At 40.7% G+C, this 13293-nt stretch overlaps 1 long non-coding RNA gene across 1 annotated transcript in view; it reads left to right on the top strand.

Annotated features, from left to right (window-relative positions):
* The window catches only part of LOC126095089 (uncharacterized), a 42617-nt gene extending 40351 nt beyond the window's left edge, over positions 1-2266 (top strand). The window contains exon 3 of the long non-coding RNA XR_007521908.1: positions 2122-2266. This is a non-coding gene — a long non-coding RNA (uncharacterized LOC126095089). The remainder of the gene's footprint in view (positions 1-2121) is intronic.
* The last annotated feature ends 11027 nt before the right edge of the window (positions 2267-13293 follow it).

Raw genomic sequence — 13293 nt, forward strand, 5'->3', positions numbered from 1 at the left:
AGGCAGGATTCGAACCTGCGACCGTAGCAGTCCCGCGGTTCCGGACTGCAGCGCCTAGAGCCGCAAGATCACCGCGGCCGGCCGCAATATTGTTAATGAGTAGCAGCAAGACATGTCGAATCACCCGATTAAGGTACAAATTTTCAGTCAAGGAGCGTGAGATAACCACGACTGTTCTCCTACTGTCATACAAAATCGCACACCGGACCATAACTCCAGGTGTAGGTCCAGTGTGTCCAGCACACGGAGAGGTTGGCAGCACGCCCTCAATTGGCCGCTTTCTAACCAACGCACAGCCATCACTGACACCGGGATAGAATCAGTTTTCATCGTAAAACACGGCAGCTTTCACTCTGCCCTTCAATGAGCTCTAGCCTGGCAACCACTGAAATCGCAAATGGCGGTGGTCAGTGGAATGTACGCTGCAGGGCGTCTGGCACCGAGCAGGCCTTGAAGTAACCGATATGTAACAGTTCGTTCTGTCACTGTGGTACCGACTCCTGTTCAGATTGCTGTTGCAAATGCAGTGCGATGTGCCAAAGCTATACGCCGAACGCGTTGGTCTTCCCTCTCGGTAACGCCGTATGGCCGTCCCGAGCCCAGTCCTCTTGATACCGTACATTCCCGTGACCACCGCAGCCAGCAGTCATGTATAGTGGCTAAATTTCTACCATGACTTTTTTGCAGTACCGGAGAAGGAGCATCCAGCTTCTCGTACCCTATTGGCGTCTTGTTTGCCTGAAAGATATTCCTGACGAACATCAACTCACCACATCCAATCTCTTACGTAACTAACAGTCACGACCGTTACAAAGTATATTTTAAACAAATCTGATTTGCTTCTCATAGCGGCGCTACTAGCGCCACTCATATGCATATGGCGCGAAATTGGAACAGACATCGTCTTTCACATGTATAAACACCCCCACTAACTTTCGTTTATGTCGCACAATTCCTTCTTTTTGCCGTCAATGTATTTAGGTAAACGTGTTAGCCTTCGCTGTAATGCTATCGCCATCAGACAAAAGAACTCATGTTCTTGAGTATGGGAAGGACTCCATATTCTGTACATTCTTATTCATTATACAAAATAATTTTTCACGTATTGAGGATCCACAAAGATCACACTTAATATCTTAATAAAAAGCAGTCCAGATCGCAATACATTTTTTTATTCCAGTAATCGGTTTATGTCTGCACGATCATCTTCAGACAAAAGGCTACAGATGATGCGAGAAGCCAGTCAGAAGATGGTCATTGAGACCGAAACCGACTATGGGAGTTAAAAGTTATTTGTTTCGATATGGACTACTTTTTATCACATTCATTACACATAGTTACCAAGTTCCTTAACGCGATATCCATAGCGCTGATGAACATTAGTTTTTCTAATGAAAAAACGAATAAAGATTATACCTAAGCATTCGATTGTTGACGGGATCATAATAGATAGACACTATTGTGAATTGGACTAAGATGGGGCAAGAAATTGACCACTGAGTTTTCAATAGAAATTTCCTAGCATTCGTCTTTAGTGATTACTAGACGAGGATATGAACAGAGTTCTTACTGGATAAGTGCCCAGGGCTTTAATACTGATCTAATTCGTCTACAGTGTTCTAATCCTACAAAGTGAACTACACAACAAAATCAAAAGAACTAGTTGATTGTTTTATAGCACTGAATTGCAGCATTGTTTCATAGATTAATTGAAAAATGGAACCTTCTTTGGAAAGAAATGTTTAAAGAAAAGACTGAAATTAATTAAATTTTTACTTTAGTCTAAATATGCAAAGCCATCGAAAGTTTTCCTTTTGAGCGATGTTAAGCTATTCAGTTTTCTTTGGGAGAAGATGGCTTACTTGGAAGCTTTTCCTTGATGTTACATGCATATGGGAGTGTCTCCGACGTACAATGAACAGCTTATTTCTTGAAATTCCAGTACCGATAGTATTCTAAGAAATATATCTGAAAAATGAATGCTATAGCCCTTAATTTTCTCAATATTGATTTAATTTTATTATCAGTTTCCTATCTACATGAATGCAAGCATTATCATCTTTAACCTTAAGTTACTTCACCAAGGCAACACTGTTAAATTAATGACCTGGTATGTTACAGGTGTGCGTCATCGTGAGAAGTGGCGTAGACGTTGTGCAGGCAGGGCATTCGCTTATCCTTGGAGTATTTCAAGCGTCCTCCCTGCTGGAGCTGCTTAAAGACTGTCTCTCTGGGAATCTGTGTACATACTGTTTTGTCTGTTAATGTTTATGTTGGCAATAAAATTCAAAGTGTGTCCCACTTACTTCACCCTGCTTTCATTCGGAGGGCATAAAATTTGCTTTCGTCTTCTAAGGTAGTTTAGAGCAGTTTAAACAGTAACTCTCATTAATTCTTCTAATGTCTGTTCCTGCTGACACAAGACGTTTTTCAAAGCATCTCTAGAACAACTGGTAATATCAACGCTATATCATCTAAGGCTTACTTCCTATACAAATTAATACATTTACATCAATGTCTATGTCAAACTAGTTGCCACAGTTAAGTCAGTATTCGTCAAATTATGATTGAAGTATGTAAACTTGTACCACTGGTGGAATGTCAATATATGGACAACACATACCGATTATATTGAATGACAAGAAAAATACGAGTACATTAACCTAACATGTATGAATCCTACAAAAGTTAACTCTCATGTATGCTTCCTTCAATAGCCTGTGAACTCACACACCCTTAATTTTTGTGTTCTCTCGTAGTTATAAGACATGAGGGACATCAGTAAGACGATTCATTACACTCACCGATTTGGGGTTTACAGCTGTCCCAAATTCCAGTACATGGAACGGAAGAGACATCGAGATGACTGAGCTGTTCTCATAATTCTGATGTATGTTTACCTCCACAGCGAGGGTTGCTGTACATATCGATCTCCTGTGGCTTAAAGAGTTCTGAGAAATAACTTTTCGGTCAACAAACACAAACACTTCAAATCATGTAGGCCATGACTGGAGGACCTTAAAAAGATCATTCAGTGGAGAGATTCTAATGTAATTTTCACAAAGGAAACAATGTCTTATCTACTAAGAAGTAGTAATGCAGACCAGTAAGGCTCCAGCTATTGTCTTCGGTACATCTCTGAAGTGACGAAAAACGATATATATTTACATACACAGTGTGTTTCAGCTGCCCTTACCTGCACGTTTTATGCAACCCACAACGCCTTCAAATACCACGTACAAAATTTTCATATTCTCTCTCTCACTACGTGTAGACTATAAGTCCCACAGAAATAATTAATGGAAACTTTTTGTGGGAAATCATATAGTTTTTTCAAGAAACCGTAGCCTAGTGAAATAATTCCTAAGTGTGTCACAAAGAGTCAATAATGTCAGGAGACATTCGATCAAGGAAATGTAAGGAGAAGAGAAAAAAAAGTAGATTCTGAAGAAAAGCAAGCATGCTTAGCTAATGAAGATCTGTTACACGTTCACAAAGATGCCAGCACATGAGGAAAAATTTGCGCCAACATATATTTTTCTTCCTCCTTTTGTGTTACTTGTAATAACTGGTTTGGTGGTATCTGAGCAATGTGGATCAGCAGACGTAAAATGAAGTAGTGGACATTGAACGGAGGTAAATTAAAAAGTAATGATTTAATAACAGATAGACAACAGAAAATTACTGGTCTCCATGAAAAGAAGATTAAAGTGATCAGTGAAGAAAAGGCTGACGTACATAGATGAAAACGGGAGAAAGAGATTTGATTTTATCCGCAATGAATACGATGTCGTTTTTGCCATAATCAGTGCTAAAATGTAGTTTCAGTCAACTTTCATAATGCGAAAGCATTGAAACTGACGTGTTTCTTAGGAACGTGCCTTCATTATCAGAACTATTCGGAAAGAATCTTATAAAATCGTTAAAGATAAAAATTTTAATAAAAGTTTTAAAATTGCCAACGAATTTTCAATATTTTGATGTTGTTGTTGTGGTCTTCAGTCCTGAGACTGGTTTGATGCAGCTCTCCATGCTACTCTATCCTGTGCAAGCTTCTTCATCTCCCAGTATCTACTGCAACCTACATCCTTCTGAATCTGCTTAGTGTATTCATCTCTTGGTCTCCCTCTACGATTTTTACCCTCCACACTGCCCTCCAAAGCTAAATTTGTGATCCCTTGATGCCTCAAAACATGTCCTACCAACCGATCCCTTGTTCTAGTCAAGTTGTGCCACAAACTTCTCTTCTCCCCAATCCTATTCAATACCTCCTCATTAGTTACGTGATCTACCCACCTTATCTTCAGCATTCTTCTGTAGCACCACATTTCGAAAGCTTCTATTCTCTTCTTGTCCAAACTAGTTATCGTCCATGTTTCACTTCCATACATGGCTACACTCCATACAAATACTTTCAGAAACGACTTCCTGACACTTAAATCTATACTCGATGTTAACAAAGTCCTCTTCTTGAGAAACGCTTTCCTTGCCATTGCCAGTCTACATTTTATATCCTCTCTACTTCGACCATCATCGGTTATTTTACTCCCTAAATAGCAAAACTCCTTTACTACTTTAAGTGTGTCATTTCCTAATCTAATTCCCTCAGCATCACCCGACTTAATTTGACTGCATTCCATTATCCTCGTTTTGCTTTTGTTGATGTTCATCTTATATCCTCCTTTCAAGATATTTTGATTTTATCAAGATATTTTGATAACGTATCAGTTTTTGTACGCTTGCGTTATGAAAGGTGGCGGCTGAACTTACATTTGAACAGTGAAGTGAAGGGGTTTCAGAGACGACCCAAACTACAGAGTGCTCCAGCAGAGTTATACTTGTATAGAAGTCAAACGAACAACAGTAAAGTCGGAACCCTGTCAAGTCGAAAGTGAACGCTTATCAGTCAGCTGTCCAGTAGAGAGATGTTAATGACAAAACAGTTGTGGGAAAAAATGAGACAGCCGATACACAGCCTGTCATCGAGCTCATTCCATGTAACACCCTACAACGAGGAGTGGTGTTTTTCATCAGGACTTGGTGTAACTGGACAAAGTCAGAGAGCTGAATATGTCACTGCTTCTAAAGTCACAGTAACAAAGCACTATGAATGACCCTGCTGAAGTTACACTGTCAATGAAGCTGAAAGATAACACAGGCCTAGACTTAAAAGGTGAACCTTACCGTCAGATCTTTCCAAACCTAACGTTTCAGGAGGGAAGAATTTCTGGCCTTCATACAGACAATAAACTTCAATAGTCCTACCTCCTACCATAGGTAAGTATGAAAGCGTACTGAATAAAGTTTGTGCACGTAATAACTTTAGACATGTATGTAGCGCACACTGCTGCAGCCTCACCTAGATTATACCTGCACGTTATATGGCACGGCCTGATGCTGCAGACATTCGGCAGGTACCATAACGAAGCTCTACGTACATGAACAGGAGGTTTTGGATCCACCCTGACGAACACACTTTTATTCGTAACAGTGGTAGCACCCTTGTCACTATTTCGGCAATGATAATGTGTGTGAGTTGTGTATGTGTGACTGTATGTATGTGTGTGTGTGTGTGTGTGTGTGTGTGTGTGTGTGTGTGTGTGTCTTTGTGTGTGATGTCTAGAAGAAGGCTTTTTGGCCGAAAGCTAGCTTGTTTAACAGTTTTTCTGTTGTGCCTGTATCCACTATATGGTGAGTAGCAATCTTTCCTTTTCATACCGTCACACTGTTTGAAATCTGATTGCTAACTTAAGGGGTCGATGTATCTATTTCAGTATTATTCTAAGGCGTTTTATGTTTGGTATTTTGTATTATGCACCACATAATTGAAGACACTGTATCTTTATGGTGGCTCTGTAGGTGCAACCTAAGACCAATAAATGCACACACACACACACACACACACACACACACACACACACACACACACACACAAAGGGTATTGTATTCATGCTATATCAGCCACAACTCTTTAGTACATCGGCCTCGATCGAGCGTTACTGCTGTAGCATCAAAACTGTTTTTAAACACGTGGAAATGAACAGATGTTTCCTTCAGAAGATGTGGCACGCCTTTGGAGGGAATCATAGAAAATATGATTGTCTGAGATCCACACTAATGCAAAAGGCGTTTCGTCGTTTGTTCTTTCATTGATTAATTGATTGATTGATGGCTAGTAGTAGCTTATCACGTACATACTATGATGTACAGTACCAAACCCGCAACGGAAGTTAAGCGATAAAGGACAGGTAAATGGCACAGTAAATTCAAGGAAATAATTCACGATTTAAATTTTCTTTCTTTTCATTTTCTATTTGTTAAATAGTTTACTTTGAAGCCTTTCAGTATAAGTGTTAATGTTTTATGAAAAAAAAACAGTAAGTGCCAATTATTAGTAGCGTGTGAAACTATCTAAATTTCTGCTTTAGCTATTCAAAAGTTACATTACCTTTTTTACTCTACAGTGATATATTTTCGTTTACTTTATTAATGATTTAAATAATGTGAAAGTAGTAGAATGTGTAGTGCAAGAGATAATTATGTCACTTCATTACAAGGAGAGACCACTTTTACAGAGTCTTGGACAAGGCTACGAGAGAGTTATTTCTCAGGAATCCAGCACAAACTTCCTGTTGGTCATCGTCAATGCACTGAACAACTTCCCATTATGTACCTAACATTTATTAAAGTCAGCTTCATCTCGTAATTTCAGTATTCCTCCAAATGAATAAATTACAACTATTGGCACCAAATTCATTTTTGAAGACTTACTGTTTTCACTTCTCCACAATCGATTCTTTGTACTACATTGACTACCGAATACCTTGGTTATTATATTACCAAGATATTTTTTCGCTGTTATATTTTTTGAGCACATATTTGAATGTAGTTCGATAAGATTATCACATCTTAATTATGTAACGCATTATGTGAATGAAGTGTTGTTAGGCCTCACTGAAGGCGTTGATCTCACCTCCATCTACCCTGAGTAAATCACATTCTCTGATTGGAACCATTTCCTTAAATATGCACGTTAAAAATAGACATTTTACAAGCTGTAATAGCATTTACGTTAGTTGCAAAAGGACAGTTGTGGATCGGTCATCAATCCATATTCATTAATAGGAAAGGCGTTACACTATAAAATAACAGCTTTGAATATTTGTTGATCCTTTCAGTTATCATTGCTGAATGGACCCGTTGTCATCAAACAGTAAAGGGAGTTAACAATGATAAAAGAGTGCAAGGAATTTTGATGAGGTAGCTTACTTTGTAGCAAGGCTGTTGTGTATATGCGTGAACGTAATTCTGTATTATTATACACAAGGAACTGTTAAGCATGCGTATTTTTAAATATTAATTTATTCTAGGATATGTGCTCGTAGCTACTGCCAAATTTAACTTAAAAATAGGTAACGATATTATCTACGAGGAATGTGAGGAGTAAGGAGATCCTAGTCTGGCTTCAACGTTGCCTGGACGTGATTCTGAGTTATGTAAGGAAGGAATCAACTGCCTCGGTACGTAGACATTTGGTATTGAAATTATTATTTGGTATAATCACATGAATGTTCTTGAGTACCGTATGGTATCGGAAATTAGCACGAACCGATTTGCGCCTGTAATCAGCGGTGACAAATTTTAGTTTTAAATCAGACGTTCGGGTGCAGTTGGATGACAACGGATTACAGCAGCCACGAGAAAATTCTAATTTGCAGTTTCAAGAAATTTCGTAGGAGCGTAGTCTGTGCATTAATTAGTGTGTCTCTTACTTAAATAAACGTTGTTACTCAACTAATTTTATTAGTTTAGCCACCTAACGTTTTGGAAACACTGTGTTGTGAATACCTAAACATGGATATTTTATTCTGAAATAACCTCGTGTACTACAGCTAATGTTTCCTTTGATAAACACTATTTATACAAATCATCACTATTAATATATCCAGAAATAAAGTTTCACAGCATTTGATAAAAACCACTAGCCCATGCTGTGCCCTGTTATGATTGCTGGGAACAGCGCAAAGACACCCCACTGCATTAGCAGCAGCAACGCCACGCCTCCATGAGTAATGCACGGTAAGGAAGACTTCTTCAACCATACAGTAGAAGTATCTATGGAGAGGGCATTCAAATAAGCAGAACAGAATATTTTTCGACCATCTACTTGGACACAGAACGTCATGTGAGATACTGTGGCGTATGATTTTATTTATTTATTTTTTCGTAAGCGCTCTGCAGATTTTGAATGTCATTACATCGCTATTATAGGTAGACCTCATTTAAAAGTACCGTGGTGTTGTACCCGTCTTTCACAGCTATCTTAATCATTTGCATAAGATGCCTTGGATTAAACTGGGTTAAGGGTTTGAAGAGGTATATGTAAGGGCATTTCGCTTGTTTGCGGCAGTTGTCACCGCTTTTTTGTCGCTATTACTTTTTTGTATGAAAAGAAAGGATTGTCATCATAATTTTTATAGATTTTATTGTGCTCTTGATAGTATTGTCGAGTCTCTGTTTTAATAAATTATGATTCCATAGCATGGCGAAATGCCTTGCATGCACGCCAAAGAGAGAGTGCCTAAAATATTGGCTATGAAACCATGAAATGGAGCAAGTTAGCGATTTCTCAAACTACGAAATATTTTTAAGGACGAAATTATTCAGTTTGTACTTTCTGGGATCATAGATTAGATCTTTCACCCCTTGGGAAACTAAAATATTAATTACAGATACAGATTCTTCCCGTCATAGATACTAGCACTTTGATGTTGCATTGTGACTAATTTAAAATAACCATAACGGTTTGGAGAAGGGGATAAGCTGGAGGTGATGACTGAGACTGCCTGGTTTAAATCTTATCACCTAGGAAAACAGATTTTCGCTGTTTTGGCGAAATTAGACTTGCTTCCGTAGCAGCAAAAATTCATCAACATTGTTGTTGATGAAAAATATATGTATGAGAACGGGGCAAATACACGCAATATCAAAGTTTCCGTCTTTAAGCAAAATGTGTGCCTAAAGAACAGAAATGTGCCAGTGTCACCTGCCAATGACGGTTAGACATTTACGACATGTGCAGTACCTTATCTTATACCATAGACGATAGAGATAACGGATGACGTCATTACACTGAAACCAATATCTCGATCAAGTGACTGTGCTGTGTCGTGCAGCAGAATGCGAATTTTTGAATATTGTTCAGTTTATTTTAAACGTAGTATTTTCAGCAAAGGTTTCTTTATTACAATGGTAAAATTGCTTGCACTGAAAAAAAAAAGAAACTAATTTTCAGATTAAGTCAGAGAATTTTCAGGCTGAAGCTGGGGAGTGATATCGTTACGAAGCAAATGTATATTTTGTTCTGTTTGAGAGTATTTATTTTGGTATAAATAATACAAAGTGAACGACATGGATCAGGATATCTCTCTCTCTCTCTCGTATAAATACTTGGTCCTAAGATCTAAAGTTCTATGAATACCAAAGATTTTGAGGCATCAGAGTGTTGATCTCTAACTCACAACAAGAGTTTTCTCTATGATCGTTGTTTGTAATGCGCTGTGCTTATTATATTGACAATATTTCGTTATCTGTACTGGATAAGCCAAGATCATAAAACATAAACGCTTATTTTACGTAAAAACCTGACATTGTATGTAGAAACGGATACCAAATCATATAAAAGATTGAAAAAACGTTTCACATATGTTGTCAAGGATTTGTCAGAAAACTAAAGGCTTGAAACTCCAGTGGAAGACGTGTTTTCCACTCCAGTGGAAGACGTGAACTAAATCACAGACAATCTATCAAAAACAAGAATTCACCGGAGTACTGTAATTCTATCGCTCATGACACGCAAACAAACAAAAAATGGTTCAAGTGGCTCTGAGCACTGTGGGACTTAACATCTGAGGTCATCAGTCCCATAGAACTTAGAACTACTTAAACCTAACTAAGGACATCAGACACATCGATGCCTGAGGCAGGATTCGAACCTGCGACCGTAGCGGTCGCGCGGTTCCAGACTGAAGCGCCTAGAACTGCTCGGCAGCGTCGCCGGCGACACACAAACACTAACAGTGTAGTGTTTCAAATTATTGGTTATCCTTTCACTTGGCTAACAGTAAAAACAGTAACCATCTGATTAATATTGAGGTTTTGGAGAAATTAGGTGAACTTTACTATCACAGTTGTGATACTAATAAAACAAGCCCTTGAGTTATTAAAACGAATGCTTGAGTTCTGCTGTAAATGAGAAAAACTACACATCATAAATGTTCTTCATCGCCTCGGTTCCGAGAGTCTCGGAACCTCTACAGAAAACTGGAATAGAGATCATTATAAACATCATTTACATCCTTTTTATTGCTCATGGAAACCACACATTGCATGTTGTACCATCATACAGCGAGATCTTCAGAGATGGTGGTCCAGACATGTTCTCACTGGTGCCTCTAATACCCAGTAGCTCGTCCTCTTGCATTGATGCATGCCTGTATTCGTAGTGGCATACTAACCACAAGTTCATCAAGTTGGTGCACATTGTCCCGCTACGGCGATTCGGCATAGATCCCTCACTGTGGTTGGTATTTCACGCCGTTCATAAACAGTCCTTTTCAATCTATCCCAGGCATATTCAATACGGTTCATGTCTGGAGAACATGCTGGCCACTCTAGTCGGGCGATTTCGTTACCTGAAGGTAGTCATTCACAAGATGTGCACGATGGGGGCGTAATTTGTCATCCATGAAGACGAAAGCCTCACCAATATGCTAACGATATGGTTACACTATCGGTCGGAGGATGTCATTCACCTATCGTACAACCGTTACGGTTCCTTCCATGACCACCAGTGGCGTACGTCGGCCACACATAATGGCACCCCAAAGCAGCAATGAACCTCCACCTAGCTGCACTCGTTGGACAGTGTGTCTAAGGCGTTCAGCCTGACTGGATTGCCTCCAAACACGTCTCCGACGATTGTCTGGTGGACTGCATGTGCGACAGTCATCGGTGAAGAGAACGTTGTGCCAATACTGAGCGGTCCATTCGGAATGTCCTTGGGCCCATCTCTATCGCGCTGCATGGTATCGTGGTTGCAACGATGGACCTCGTTATGGACGTCGGAAGTGAAGTTTCACACCATGACGCCTATTGCTCACAGTGTGAGTCGTAACGCGACGTCCTGCGGCTGCACTAAAAGCTTTATGCAACATGGTGGCATTGCTGTCAGGGTTCCTCCAAGCCATAATCCGCAGATAGCGGTCATCCACTGCATTAGTAGTCCTTGGGCGGCTGAGCGAGGCATGTCAACGACAGTTTCTGTCTCTCTGTATCTCCTCCATGTCCGAACAACATCGCTTTGGTTCATTCCGAGACGCGTGGACACATCCCTTGTTGAGAGCCCTTCCTGACACAAAGTAACAATTCGGACGCGATCGAACCTCGCTACTGACCGTCAGGTACGGTTGAACTACAGACAACACGAGCCGTGTACCTCCTTCCTGGTGGAATGACTGGAACTGATTGGCTGTCGGACCCCTCCGTCTAATAGGCGTTGCTCATGCGTGGTTGTTTACATCTTTGGGCGGGTTTAGTGACATCTCTGAGCACTCAAGAGGACTGTGTCTGTGATACAGTAACCACAGTCAACGTCTAACTTCAAGAGTTCTGCCGGCTCCGTTTCCGATACACACACACACACACACACACACACACACAGTGAGAGAGCGAGAGCGAGAGCGAGAGAGAGAGAGAGAGAAAGAGAAAGAGAGAGAGGGAGAGAGAGCGCTCCAGCCCCGGTTTCCAGACTAGGGGTCCTTTGGTTTCAGGAGAATATTGTAGCTGTAAATCTCCTGCCAAATATTACCAACTTGAAACCGCTTCTCCGGTTAAAACTCACTGGGACGTGAATGGCTGGAAAGACCAGAGTTCCACAACAGTCTATCTAGCTCACTTGATCTTGGAATGAAAGATTCGAAAAACGGCTGTGTACATTTCAGTGATGTATTCTACAGCTGTAGTGTACAGAACTGTGCTTATGCTAGTAACTACAGGAGTCGAACAAAAATACGTAAACGCCACGAGAAATGCGTGATTGAACTTAAATCCAGAATCTAGTCAAGTCTGCAGGTTGCGCTGTTGTTTCTGGTCACGAAGGTCCGGCCGCTGAGAGCGAGCGATTCTAGGCGCTTCAGTCCGGAACCGCGCTGCTGCTACAGTCGCAGGTTCGAATCCTGCCTCGGGAATGGATGTGTGTGATGCCCTTAGGTCAGTTAGGTCTAAATAGTTCTAAGGCTAGGGGACTGATGACCTCAGATGTTAAGTCGCATAGTGCTTAGAGCCAGCTGAGCCATTTGGCCACAAAGGGAACCTCTGCAGTGTCCTCAATATATTGCACTTGTCAGTCGCAACCATAACAATATTCTGTGTAGTTATGAATGCATTATATCTGAGCCATGTGACTTCGAAAAGAGGCTAATTGTTGGTGCTCGTTTGTTGGTGTCTCCGTAACCGGCAAAGTATTTAGTGTTTCAAGAGGCCCCATATGGAAGATTTATACCACGTGCAGAGAAAGCGGAAAAACATCATCCGTTAAGTTACAACACGAAGGATATTTATGTTGAGTGATCGGGACGGGCGGTAGCTGGAAAGGACTGTGGCGAAAAATACGAGGACAGCTGTAAAACTCACTGTAGAACTGAATGACGCATTCGCGGTCCCTATCAGCATCAAGACAACACGGGGAACTGTAGAGCGAGCTGGAATTCAAAATTACTCACTAGTGATACAGACGCCCGTAAAAGGTAAATGTGCCGAAGCCGCAACACCTAGTATAAGTCATTAGGTGGAATGAGCCTTTCTGCGCATTGCTTACAACTTCTGGTCGAGTTTACATCCCAAGAGAGAAATATGGCCCTGGTTCGGTGACTGGTCTGTGCAGCCATTTCGTGGTATTCTAATGAGCCCCATTGTTACTCTGCAAGGCCAGATTACTGTCGAGTATTATGTGACCATTTTGGCTGATCACGTGGATCCCACGTCGGGATGCTTTGTTCCAAGACGACAGGTCTGCTGTACGTACAACTCACATCGTCCAGCTCTGGTATTGTGAGGACCGTGATGAATGTCCCATCTGTCTAGGCCACCACAATCTTGGGCCTTTGTGGCACACTTTGGAGAAATGAATGCTTGATCGCTATCCACTTCCATCATCATTACCAGAACCTGCCGTTGTTTTGCAGGAAGAGCGGTAAAAGATACCATCGAAATCATGTGGGACCTGTATTTAAT

This window comes from Schistocerca cancellata, chromosome 8 (genome assembly GCF_023864275.1).
Source record: "Schistocerca cancellata isolate TAMUIC-IGC-003103 chromosome 8, iqSchCanc2.1, whole genome shotgun sequence".
Lineage (NCBI taxonomy): Eukaryota > Metazoa > Arthropoda > Insecta > Orthoptera > Acrididae > Schistocerca > Schistocerca cancellata.